We start from the raw sequence: 14,018 nt of genomic DNA, 5'->3' as shown, positions 1-14,018 counted from the left end.
TTGGGGAAAAACTAGCCAAAATGTACAAGACTACACTAGATGTCATCTTTGTGTTGGGATTCAAAACCTATTTGGTGGTGGCAACACAGCTTGCTTCAGCGTGACTTATGATTCCTTGGATTATGGTTAGAAAACATAAAAGAGGCCCAAATGAAGACTTGCAAGATATGACTTATATGAGACGATGACAATCTCAAGAAAACAGAAATAGGAACAGAAGAACAGCATGAAGACAGTCGGGGACTGCAAAAGCCAGTGTTGGTGCTGGCAAAGAGATGGACTAAAGATTCTGCAGTGACTTGACTGGTGATTGTGCAGAGTTTTCACCAGACGATTACTACACCTATAAAAACATGACTTTTTAAAAAGTGAATATACTACTAATCTATAGAAGACTCAAACGTAATTTGGAACAAAAGAAACCCAGTTTAAAAAAAAGTTCCATTTTCATGCAATATAAAATGTGCAAATTATATTTATTTAGGGATGCATACACAGATAAAATCAGTGAGAAAAAGCAGACAAAGTATCTTCGTATAATTTGGGACACTGGTGATGGGGCAGAGCAGAGTGGGGTTTGTGATTTTGTGATTAGGAATTAACTCATGTAGGGTGGCATCTTCTGCGAAGGTGTCTATATCCTTCCCTAATTGTGACTGCATGGATGTTCGTTTTATATTTGTAAACCACATATTTGTTGGATTCATTTTTCTGCTTTTATGCTATATTTTACAATAAAGCATTCTAAATTAAAAAAAAAAAAAAATGAGGGAGGGATTAAGACATTCCCAGATGAACAAAAGCTGAGGGAGTTCATCCCCTGTAGATGGCTCCATAAGAGATAATCAGAAATAAAAATTGCTGATACAGATAATGACATAGGTAAATAAAAATACCAGTACTATTGTATTTTTTATTTGTAACTCTACCTTTTAACTTCCTACAGAATCTAAAAGGCAAATGCATAAAATATAATAATTAATCAATGGTGGTTCTGGACTCAAAAAAAAAAAAACCCACCATGGAAGAGGGCGCCCAAAATGGAGATCTTCTGGGTTTTTTTTTACATAGGCAGGCACCAGGAAACAAACCCAGGTCTCTGGCATGACAGGCAAGAACTCTGCCTGCTGAGCCACTGTGGCCCGCCAATCTGCTGGTTTTTAAAAACGTGTTTCTGATCACACAGGCATGTTCCTGCTATTTAACCTGCCTCAATTGTAGTGCTCTCCAGAGGGTCTCAAGACCAGGTATAAGTCACCAGCCTCATTATTATTAATAAGTAATGCCAAGGAGCCAATGCAAATTGCCCAGAAACTTCTTGAAACCGTGGCTACAAAGCAACACTATTGATCGGCATGTGCCATGCCTTTGCCAGGGTTGGTACCAGGTGGAAACTTGAGCAAAACAGCTCAGGCCGATTCAGAATTTACCCTCAAAGCACACTTACCCTCCAGACTCACCGTGGAGCCCCGTTTTACAAAAACACAATCACTCCTTGTTTGAGCACAATTACTTGTCTGGTAACATCCTCTAATCATTTAGAAAATCCAAATGCGTGCACAGATCCCCAACATGTGCACTAACCAGTGAGGGAGGGGGGTGGTATGCATTTAAACCGATAGCTGAACCATCCAAAAAGAGCAGCACACACTTTGCCATATTTTTAAATTGATTTTACAATTCTTTTGCCTCCTGCCAGGGGGAGTGCACTTTACAGTATACTTTTGCCAAGCAATGAAAACCATGTGTAATCTATCATTGATAACTTTGTCCCTTCCCCCAAAATCTATCTCTTCTCATATACCATATGTTATATCTCATAGGTGGAGAGGCGAGGGGTCTTGTCTATGTTGTCCTCAGATTCAGAGGCACAGACACTTGTTTTGGGGACATAGCCAAACTCTTTTCCTCAGGTTATATGGTTGCCAGGTATTAGTTCCCAGTGAGAGAGATCAGGCCCTTCTATTTCCCCATGAGAAGTGCATTAATCCTGTGTAAAATATGTTCAATATCTGCAAGATGCACCTTAGGGAAAGAAGAGTGAGCAGCACCAAAGCTGTTAAACAGCATTTAAATAGATTGCATTTTCCAGTAAAAAAATGCCATAGACTGGGTGGCCCATAAGTCTCCCCTAAGCGACCCTGGGCTGCTTCTGTGAGGATCGGTTGGCCACTGAGCCTGGGAGGCCTTGGTTTCCACCTGAATTAAAACATCCCTAATGCAGCTGTGTTGACATGCAAACGCGTCCCATGGCCCGGCATGGGCATGTTGTCCCATTCCTGCTCTAATGGCGACACATCAGTGCTGTCCTAGCTTGCCTTCCTTGTCTTTGAAGTACACTGCGTGCTCCTCAAGCTTTTTGTCATACGTGCTCTAGAAAAGCCATGTGTTTTTTGTTGTTGTTGTTTTGTATTGTTTTGTTTTTAGTTGGTTGGTATTATAACATTTATTAAAATAATGCTATGGGTTAATAGAAACAGCAAAGAACCAAATAATTAAAATGCAAGCTATGTAAAATCCCAACTAAAACCGAAGAGTGTCTAATGTGTTCATTCCTTAGCTAACTAAAAGCCCAAGAAAGACAAAACACCCAGTATAATGAAGTACTGCAACACAACCGGCAATTTTCAGTTCTCAGAAGTGTGGATTTTGCAGTTTGTATCCTTTTCTCAATCAAGAAAAAACTTTTCTTTGAATGTTATATGAAACAAGATAGAAAAACTTGTAACAATGGCTGTAAATACATTATCTTACATGTTTCTCGTAGGCATTAAGTTGGTTATGGTACATACATAGCATGAAACTACTAAGATAATAAAGAATAGACAAAAATACATGTCGGCTGTATGGTAACATACAAGTGACACTCCCAACTACCCACTCTACAAACAATCACATAATACTGTCAGAAAAAATTCTTAATATTTTAATAATAAATAAATTCATTTAAAAATGATACTACTGAGAATCAAGGCATTCAGAGATTGCAAAAGTCATGCTTTTTTTTCAGTTGATCCAAATTTTGTCAACTAAGCTTTCAAAAGTTTGTTCAGAGCCAACATTACCCATAAATGTCACACGTTTATTTCATACATATTTCTTCCCGGTAAAAGATCTTTGATAAACATCTAAAATGTCCAGGTATAATATCATTGAGATGAAACTGGATCAAATACCGGTATTGCTCTTAACAACTATCACCACAAATGTTTGAGTGTCACAAATTTATTCAACCAGCAAAATAAAATCAAAATTGTATGGCACAAATCCTAAAGAACACCTAGGGCAATATATAAGATTCCACAAGGGTTCCATGCACTAGGGTAACCTTCCAGAAATCTGCAACCTCCAGATGGGTCCCTGGTCCAGATAAGTCCTGAAACCTAGCCCAGCCTCTCCAAACATCAGATAGCCTCTCCGTAGCCCAAACACCCCTAAAGAGAGGGATGGAAAGATCAAAGGTGACAGTGGAATTATACAGAGAAGATAGGATTTAAAAAATGAATATGAATCCTGAATCATTCAATTGATATCTCTTTTAGTCTCCAGTATTTTAGAGCAGCTAGAAGTAAAAACCTAAAATTGTGAAATTGTAACCCATGTCAAAGTCTAAAATATGTTCTACAACTAATTGTGGTGTTGTGCTTGAAATTTATTGCTTTTTTGTACATGTTATTTTTCACAAAAAAAGAAGGAAAAAAAGTTGATTGTGATGATAAAAAAATATTTAAGCCTTCTAGCCTCCTATATTCTGGAGCAGCTAGAAGGAAAAATCTGAGAGGACTGTATGGTAGCCCATGACAAACTCTGGGATCTGTCCTGTAACTACTTGTTGAAAAGTACTTCAAAAACCATTGCTTTTTTCTTTCTTTGCTTTGTATATATGTTACACTATACAACAAAAAAAGTTAAAATTAAAAAAATGGCATGGCATATATTGTAAATAAATTAAAACAACTCTATGTGTAACAAAAAGCAAAGCAGTGGCACATTAAACCAAAGCTAGCCGAATACGGAACAATGAATGTCTATTGCATAGTAAATGAACTGAAAACCATTTCCAGGTGAGACAAGATGGCGGATGAGGTCTCCACATAGGTGCTTATTGAGCTGACCACTGACCTCTGACTGTGGCGCCATGAAGAGATGGAGAGGGAAGGACTGATAAACTGGTAATCCACTGTCACTTGACATTGCCATGTCTAGTACTGAGCAGTGTATGACTATTTACTCAAGTGTTTAGATGTAGGCTTTGCACACAAATTGCTTCAACTACAAAACTAACTGAACTTCATAAGAAATTGGAAGTTTAAACAGAGATGTAGTTGAGACTTCATACACAAAACAATGTTACTTTTTCACAGTCTTTTAAAGTTAAAAAAAAAAGGTGTGCATGTAGAGTTCTTTTTTTGTATATATATATATATATATATATATATATATATATATATAATTTTAATTTTTTACTAAAACCAGCAAAGAGATAGACTACATAAGTTATCTGGTGTGGTAGGAAGAAATCTGATTAAATTTTCGGGTCATTTAAAAACATTGTTTTTCAGAATGAACATCATAAAGACTAATTTTTTTGTGAAATAGTTTGCTATTATCTACTGTCATCTCCAATTAATAAGAAAAAATTCCACATGGCCTCCTTCTCTGAATAAAATAAAGCTCTAATATTGTCTATAAACTGATGTTTAGAATCACATATAGCTGTTAATCTCAGAATCCTTTGGACTCGCTTACACTGAAGAGTGCAATACCCAAAAATACTCAATTACGATTTTAAAAGAAGGATGTTTTAAAAACTTAATAGTCAGGCATCAAATTTTTTCACAGTGTCAGATCTGACAAATTTGCATCAAGGTAACGTGGCAAAAATCATATGACTCAAACCATCAACTCATTCGTTTCCCCTCCTATCTTCTTTTCACATACTGGGCGACTGAGTAACATGCACTAACTTCTCTTCTGAGGAAGGAGCTGATCTTAGAGACACTTGACTAAATGACCATGAAGGAAAATAAGGCATTTTCTTTTCTTTAGACTTATTCCAATACTTAAAAAATAAAAAAGAAAAACTTGGTTTTGTTTCTTGACAACCACCAGAAAAATCATTTAATGAAATAAAGGGTTTCTTTGTTCTTTTTTTTTTTTTATAACACTTGAGAGTATAAAACGCTAAATTTCCCAAAATATTTTTTTTTCTGCACCAGCACCCTTGTATAGTAAAAGTATCTACTTTTTTTCTCATTTGTTTCAATGTGCTACACGTTATCTACAATTTCAGTACATGTATACAGCAATTAGGCAAGCATGGCGAAAAGCCATGTTTTAATCCTAATTCAATCTTGTGGAGGCAGCTTTTCTTTTAATTCCTATTCAGTACTGTATGTTGGAAACCTGATTAGGTTATCGAGATGGAAATGTGACTCACACAATTGTGGGTATTAACCTTTCATTAGAGGGAGATGTGACTTCACCCATTCCAGGTGGGTCTTGATTAGTTTACTGGAATTCTTTAAAAGAGGAAACATTTCTGAAGAGAGTCCCTTTCAAATGACAAGCGCCAGGAGTAGAGCCCATGCAGGCAGTGACATTTGGAGATGCAGAAGAAAAACACCCCCGGGGGCGTTTTTCCCGGCTTCTCGTTAGAATTTTATAAAATGGAATTATGCTGCAACGTAGTTTGTGATTCGTTGTCCCCTATTAGTGTATCCTGAGATGGATTCCCATTGTTGTGTGAGCTATATAGTCAATCATTTTCACCACTGTTTTGTATTTGATCACACGTGAATATACCAAAATCTATTTTTACATTTGACTCTTGACATTTGGTTTTCATCCCCCCAACTTTTAATGACTATGAACAGTAAGCATCTTTTCTTATGTCTACTTGTATCCATGTGCGGGTGTTTCTCCAGGGTATGTCAATGGGTGGGGTTACTGGGATATATGAGTCAAGAGAGGATGTCTATCTTCAAATTTCTCGGAATACGTCCACTTATTTTACAAAGTGTATCCAATTACACCCTTCATTAGCAGTTATAATCCATGGGCACAATGGGCTGGGAATTGAACCTGTCTGTTCAATTCTTTTGCCCATTTTGGAATAGGGTGTTTGTCTTTTGTTGTTGAGCTATGGGATTTCTTCATATATTCTGTAAACTCTTGTCTGATGTGTGGCTCCCGAATGTTTTCTCCCATTGTCTAGGTTGCCATTTTATTTTCATGATAAAAGACCTTTGAAAAAGAAAAGTTTTTCATTTTGATGAGGTCCGATTCATTATTTTTTCTTTTGTTTCTTGTACTAAGGGTGTAAAGTCTAAGAATACAATGCCTAATACAAGGTCTGGAAGGCGCTTTCCTGTGTTTTCTTCTAAGAGTTTTAAAGTTCTAGCTTTTTAAATTAGGTATTTGATCCATTTTGAGTTGATTTTTGTATATGGTTTGAGGAAAGGGTCTACCTTCATTGTTTCTCCTATAGAAATCCAGTTTTCCTAGCACAATTTGTTGAAGAGACTATTCTTTCCCAGCTGAGTGGTCAATGTCACTGTGCTTTGAATCTGTGGTGGACCCCTGAAAAGCCATGTCCTTTAATCCTCATTCAGTATTGCTGACTGGGAGATTTTGATTGTTCCCATGGAAATGTGACTCACCCAATTGTGGGTATTAACCTTTCATTACAGGCACATGTGACTCCACCCATTCCAGGTGGGCCTTGGCAGGAATCCTTTAAAAGTGGAAACATTTTGGAGAGAGTCCCTTTTTAGAGCTACAAGTCAGCCATGAGACCCAGGAGAGCCCACACAGAGGCCTTTTTTCATCTCATCTTTGAGATGAAAACACCCCTGGGGGGCTTCATGAAACAAGCTTGGAGAGAAAGCTAACAGACATTGCCATGTTTGCCATGTGCCTTTTCAGGTGACAGAGAAACCCTTAACTTCATCCGGATTTCTTGAGTGAAGGTAACCTCGTGTTGGTGCCTTAATTTGGACATTTTTATACACTTACTTTAATTGGGATATTTTCATAGCCTTAGAACTGTAAACTTGCAACATAATAAATTCCCCCTTTTAAAAGCCAAATAATAATAATAATAATAACCCTCGGGCACATAAACACGGCATACACCCATCGCACACACATATATACCTACGCACACCAGACACACATATGCCTGCACTCCCATACTCACCCATCACACACATCACGCAAACGCAGAAAACACACACAGATCCACGTAGACGTGCCACGCACAAACACCCACCACAGCCCCGCGCTCACAACACCACACTCGCACTCGGATATACACACGTACATCTCCTACTCCACACACAATCGCACACATCTCACACACACAATTCACACACGTCGACATACACGTGAAAGCCAGGAGGCGTGGTCTTCCCCGGCGACAGCTGAGAGAACCTTGTCCCGGCCGGGCCGCCGTTGGACGCCAGGGTCGGAGGTCACGACAGCGTTGACGCTGGCGTTTTCTCACCCGGAAACCCCGGCTGCCGGATCCCCAAGCTAAGCCTGTGTTGCGGCGGCGTGAGGCGGGCTGGCCTCTGGTGCGGGCGTTGGCACCGCGGAACCGGACGCTGCTCCCGGCGCGGCGAGGAGGATGGTGCCGAGCGGCCCCGGGCCCGCCGCGCGCTGCCGCGAGTGAGCCCAGCGCGGCCGCGGGCGGCCGCCGAGCAGCTGGCCCGGCCGGGCCCGGGGCGCGCCGCTGCCCGCCGGGGCGGGGTGAGTCCGGGGCGGGGCCCAGGGCGGGCTGGTCCTGGTGGCGAGGAGAGGGGGATTCGCGTTGGTTCAGAGCAGTGTTTCCGTCCGAATTTTTTTCCCTGGTCTCTCGGGTTGCAGCCCCTGCTCTCCAGCTGCCGGGAGTCGGGGTGGGGGTAGTTAGTGCCGCGTCAGCTGGGGTCTGGCCTATGCCGGCGGCGTCGCCCGGGTCACCTGCCAGTATGGTTTGTCCACCACCCTCATCCCCGCCAGCAAGGGTCCCTTTTCGCCTTCCAAATGGCAGGGTTTCCTCCGTCGGGAGCGGAGGCCTAGATAATTTGGATTTGGCACGGGGAGCATTTTGGTAGCCTGCCATTTTTGGCTCTGGATAATGTTTGGGTTACTTTTGCATTTATAAATTAGAGATTATTTTAGGGAGAATTGTTTGGTGGGAGAGACTACCTAAGTGCAGACTACCAAATACCCGTATTCTATGTGTCAAGCTTGGGAAATAGTTAGAGATGGGGTGGATTACTATTTTCACTCAGATCTTAATAAAATAAATTAAGCAGTAGCCTCAGGGTGCTATGGAAGCTTGTAGTTCCAGTTCACTTTATAGGAACCATTAGGGATAAAACTAGGCCTGTTGTGCTGCCTTGAATTGGTTTCAAAATTGAATACCATAACCGTTAGACAGCTGGTGAGGAGACCTTGTTGAAGACTCTGATGTCTGTAGTTTAGTTCTTAACTAGTAGACTGTAGCTCTCCCTGGGTGATGAATAGTGAGTCTCTTTGCAGGCTGTTTTGGCAGGGAAGATTGTGGCGCCCCCTTAATTGCTACTTTGTTTCCTCAGAGGTGAGCGCTGTGGTAGGTAGTGGGAGAAGCTCCAAGGCTGGTAATGAATATTTGATAAACTGGTTTGTCCCTGTAGCACCCTTCTTAGCTTGGGATCTGAGCTGCTGTACCCCAGCTTGTATAGGTATATTCCGTTTGTGTTTGAATGGTAAGTGTTTTCCTCCTCCATTTCATCGAATGATTCTGAAAGAAGACTTGTCCTGGACTCCAAGCATGGTTGCATTCTGGAAGTAAAGAAGGTGGTATGTTGACTCTGTGGGAAAGGTGCTTCAAAAGCTATTGTGGCCTGCTTGAGGTGGACTGGAGTCAGGGTTGGCCCTGGAGGTCTGGATACTAAGATGCCCAAAAGGCAGTTGCGTGCACCATCTCTGTTTGGGCTCTAGTTGTAGCTGCTGCAGGAAGAAGAGTGAGAGCTAAGTGCAAATAATAGTTTCTGTTTACAAGGAACTTAGAAAAAGCAGTAAGCTATAAAATGTGGCAGGGCTTAATTGCCATTGGGAGGTAACCAGCTGTGAGGGATTTTTGTTATGGTTAGGGTCAGAAAAGGCTTCAACAGTGAAGTCATCGAGGTGGACCTTGAAAGATTAGGAGGATTTGGGCTATTAACAATTAGCTGGGAAATGAAAAAGCCAGAGCCAGTGATGAAACAGCTACCAGGTTAGGTAGCTGAGCAATAGGTACCCAGGAGTATTGGCAGCTGGTTAAGGGTTAAATACTTTTCTAAGAGACAGAGAAGTGTAACATATGCTACCCGGTCAAAACATATGCGCCTGGTAGATTTCTGATTTTAAAAATTTATTTTCATTTTATTAGTTTGTCTTGTTTTATTAAGCCAGTGGCATAAAGCAATGCTTAACTTATATTAAGAGCAGTGAAAATGTGTTGATTACCAATCCTGTCTGGAATTAATAATCAGGAAATTAAATTTGATGTCTGCGAGTTGTTTCACAGCCTGTGTTTAGATTGCACAGCTCTAATATGGTCTCTGCAGCTCCGGCCACGGCCAGGTGATAAATGGCAAACCCTCCAGCCATCTCCTGAGTGTTTTTAACAATATCTAGTCCACTTCACAGAGATGATGTTTATTTCTTTTGCTGAATATTGTCGAATATCATTTGAAACCATTTGAACAGGGCCCAAGTAGTTGCTCTTGAGCATTATGCTAATCTCAGGACCTTGCTGACTTCGACCTTAACCTTTCTTTAAACTTTATCAAGACTGTGCCATCTTAACTTTTTAATGCTTCTTTTTAATGTTTCTTCCTTCTCTACTCACTGCTCTTATCGCCTCCTCTTAACAAACAAGCATCTGAAAAATGGTAGTCCCAATAGGGTATGTGGCATAATTTAGTACAGGGATGGCAGATCTATGGGATGCTTTTGTTGGCATTGACATCTAACACAGAAATCCATTGCCTTGTAAGAGAGCTTTAAACATTTTTATGTTTTTTACTCTCACATTCCAATTAAAATGAGAAAAGGAAATGGAGGAAAAATAGAGTTTTTAGCAAATTGAATGTCCATTTAGGATTTGTTTTTATGAACATGGAAATCCTTAAATGATCTTTGCCAGGTGCAAGCTCTCTTTCTGTTTTTAGTTACATACCTAAATGAAATCCTGGAAACTATATGGCAGTCTTTGGCGATGGCTATATGTGAAGTGGTGTCATTTGCCAGTTGAACTTTAGTGGTGTTTGGTTGAAAGTGCCAATTTCAAAACATCTCCCAAGCTTTCTGTTGAGTTTGGATGCTATAATATGATTTCATAGTGAGCTTTTAGCATTTATTGAATCCTGGCATCTTCTCCCAACTTATTTTCGTAAATATCTTTTAGATAAATCCCAAATCATTATACTTTCCCCGATGGGGGGGCTTAATTTAAAATTTTTTTTAAAAGGTCAGTAATTGGAAAAAAATCAAAGATGAGAAATTATTTTCAATTTCCAGACTATGGTGAATATATTTTTTAAAAAAGAGAATTTTCTTTTAAACTGTGGAAGTTACCATGGTTTTATATCCGGATTTTGAAAATGCAACAGTGTACTCATTAATTATGAGTAAGTAGAAATATAAAGTTTGATTTTTTGAAAATAAGTTTTGTTTCATATGCGTAATTATGTCAAATTATCTTGTACTTTTTTGTCTTTCTGAGAGTATTGATGTTGCCCAAACTCTACATTTAAGCAGCTAAAGCTTTCTCCTTTCTGCTGTAATTTTACCTTTTGGTCATTTTAAACTTGTTGAGGTATGTGAAAGTCTTTTCTGCACTGGGAGTTGTATCAGATTAAGAAATAAAAAAGCACTGACATAAGAAAATTCCATTCTTTGGTTTATACACTGATGAAAGAGCACTGAGATGTGTTGTCTTGCTAAAGAGATGGAACATATGCTACATTTAAACTTCAGACAATAAAACAATCTTAATTGTGCTTTTTATTGAAGCCAGTGGCTAAAATACACTATAGCTCTGTAGCAGATAACAGTGTTTTGTTTTTTTTCTTTTTAATTTGGCATTTGACTTGAAACCCACTCCAGAATCCTGGCATTGTGATTGATGGCACTTATAAAGTCAGATGAATTAAGTTAGAGTCTGTCTCTGCCATTTATTTGCAATGTGACCGTCTACAAATTAACCTCTTTTGATTCAGTTTCTTTTCTCTAAAAATGGAAATAGTAGTACTTATCTAGCAGTGTTATGAAGATTAAAAAATATGATGTATGACAAAAGCACAGTGAGTTGCCACTTCATACCCACTAGGATGACTGATATTTAAAAAAAATGTAAAATAAGTCATGGCAAGGAGGTAGAGAAACTTTAATTCATTGCTGGTGGGAATGTAAAATGGGGCATCCCCTTGAAAAGCAGTTTGACAGCCCCTTAAAAAGTTTAATTTAGAATTACCATGTGCTCTGGCAATCCCAATTCAAGGTATATACGCCAAAAAATTGAAGTCATGGACTAAGATACCTGTATACCAGTGTTCATGGCAACATTAATCACGATAGCCAAAAGGTGGAAGGAACCCAGGGGTCCTTCAACAAATGAATGGATAAACAAAATGTAGTATATACATACAATGGAATATTATTAAGCCATAAAAAGGAATGAAGTTCTAGTAATGCTAAAATAATGATAAATCTTGAAGACATCATGTTGAGTGAAGTGAGATACAAAAGGACAGATATTCTATGAGTTCACTTACATGAAATAACTAGAATATGCAAATTAATAGAGACAGAAAATAGATTAGAGGCTCCCAGGGGCTGGGGAAAAGGAGAATAGGGAGTTATTGTTAAATGGGTACAAGAGTTTCTGTTTGGGGTGATGAAAATATTTGAATAATGGTAGCACAACATTGTGATTGATGCTACTGAGTTGTACATTTAAAAATGGTTAAAATGACAGATTTTCTGTTGTGTATATTGTTAGGTTGGGGGAATGGGGAAAGGCACTGCAACTGGAGCTGTGGAGGCTGTGTCACCCCTCCCAACCTGACTTCTGGAACTAATGAACCGCCCCTTCCGATGTCACCTGACCTCCATCCTTAAAAAATGCCCACGCCAAAGCCCGCATGCGCGCTCACCTCCTTCCATCTTGGGTTTGGTGAGTTCTGCCTGGGAGCGCAGAAATACCCCCCCACCACCACTTTAAATTTCCTGGTCTACCTTTCTTCTTTCTCACCCTTTTGCCTCCTAAATCTTTCATCCTGGGTTTCGGCACCAGATGAAAGGTTTAGGAGGCGAAAGGGTGAGAAAGAAGAAAAGTAGACCAGGGAATTTAAAGTGGGAGGAAGGTATTTCTGCGTTCCCAGGCAGAACTCACCAAACCCAAGATGGAGGGAGGTGAGTGCGCACGTGGGCTTCAGTGCGGGCAGCTTTTAAGAATGGGGGTCAGGTAACATCCGGAAGGGGTGATTCATTAGTTCTGGAAGTCAGGTTGGGAAGGGTGACACAGCCTCCGCAGCTCCAGTTGCAGTGCCTTTCCCTGTTCCCCCGACCTAACATATATGTTGCCACAATAAAAGCAATTTTAAAAGAAAAGAAAATTATATTATGTGTATAAAGCACTTTGAGCTGGTACCTGGCGCAGCACTTGCTAAATGATAGCTCTTCACAATGATGATTACAGAGTGTGAATAAAAGTTCTGAAAAAAAAAGAAAAAAGATTGATACTCATTGATATCTTTTTTTTTTTTTTTTTTTTTAAAGGAAAGACAGAGAGAAGGAAGGAAGGATAGAAGGAAGGAAGGAAGGAAGAAAGGGAAACATCTTTAAACACTTTCTTGTTTTTTATTGTATTTTGTTTCTCCGTTTTTGTTACATGGGCTGGGGCCGGGAATCGAACCGAGGTCCTCCGGCATAGCAGGCAAGCACTTTGCCCGCTGAGCCACCGCGGCCCGCCCACTCATTGATATCTTGATTGCAAAATTGTATGTTTGCTTCTCAGTCTTTATCTCATTTGATGGGGTTGCACTGTTCAGACCCACCACATTTATTGGGTGGCAGTAGAGTGTGGTGGTCAATGTATGTGCTCTGGAGGCATGGTTAAGGCATAAAGTTAGTTAAGCTCTTTATGCCTTAATTTCCTCATCTGAGCCTTACGTGAGTACAGAACTCTTAGCACAGTGCCTCTTCAGCAAAAAGGAGACAGGAATGTTAGATGATGTTGTTAAGCACCTTCTCGGTGCCAGACACTGCCTGAGGTGGGGGAAGTGCAGGAACAACCTCGTGGCAGTGAGGGCCAGTTTGAGTGGGATACACTTGAAATCCAGTTTGGCTGCAGAAGGCAGTGTCCTGGGGATGGAGTGAGGGAAAGGGAACTGCTTTTGAGGACATCACAGAGTTGGAAGGGACAGGACTGGGTAATGGTGTGGTTGTTGTAGAGTGAGAGTCAGGAATACGTGGCTGGGTCTTCATTTTGAGGAAGAGCCGATAGGATGAACTTGATTGATGAGTTCTGGCCTTGTGGGTTCAAGGGGCCTGTGAGTCATCTCAGTATAAGAGTACCAGTAGGTGGGCGTTTGGATCTGGAGATGAAGAGTTACATAAAATTGCCATGAAGCCATAAATGAGCACATCTTCCTTGAGCAGAGGGTCCCAGTCAGAGCACAGAGAAATATCTTTTGAAGGAGAGTGAGAAGAGGTGACCAGATAAGTGAAAAGGAGAGCCAGTAATGTGGTGTCCTAGAAGGTGGATAAGGTGCAGCAGAATGCTAGCGTCCAGTGTGGCAGAGAGGTGAGGTGAGCTGAGGATTGAAGCTCAGACTTTGAATTTAGCATCTGAGAGGTTGCTACAGTCTGGGAAGTTTGCCCTTGTCCTTATTGGGTTTTTTGTTTTGTTTTGTTTTGTTTTGTTTTTTTTGTATGCTATATGGTGGGGTCACATTTCATTATTTTTCCATGTGATTATCCCGTTATTTTAGCACCATTTTGTT

The 14,018-nt window shown here is 40.3% G+C and overlaps 1 protein-coding gene across 3 annotated transcripts in view; it reads left to right on the top strand.

The window, feature by feature from the left end:
* Positions 1-14,018, top strand: part of TMEM248 (transmembrane protein 248) — a 38,199-nt gene that overhangs the window by 5,807 nt on the left and 18,374 nt on the right. The window contains exon 1 of one of the 3 annotated variants that reach the window (XM_077141023.1): positions 7,703-7,752. The exons of the other annotated variants lie outside the window; for them this stretch is intronic. The gene's annotated coding sequence lies outside the window, so the exon portion shown is untranslated. Of the gene's footprint in view, positions 1-7,702; positions 7,753-14,018 lie in introns of those variants that run through there. 3 annotated transcript variants of the gene reach the window in all.

This window comes from Tamandua tetradactyla, chromosome 23 (genome assembly GCF_023851605.1).
Source record: "Tamandua tetradactyla isolate mTamTet1 chromosome 23, mTamTet1.pri, whole genome shotgun sequence".
NCBI lineage: Eukaryota > Metazoa > Chordata > Mammalia > Pilosa > Myrmecophagidae > Tamandua > Tamandua tetradactyla.
This window is presented reverse-complemented; position numbering and strand designations above follow the sequence as displayed.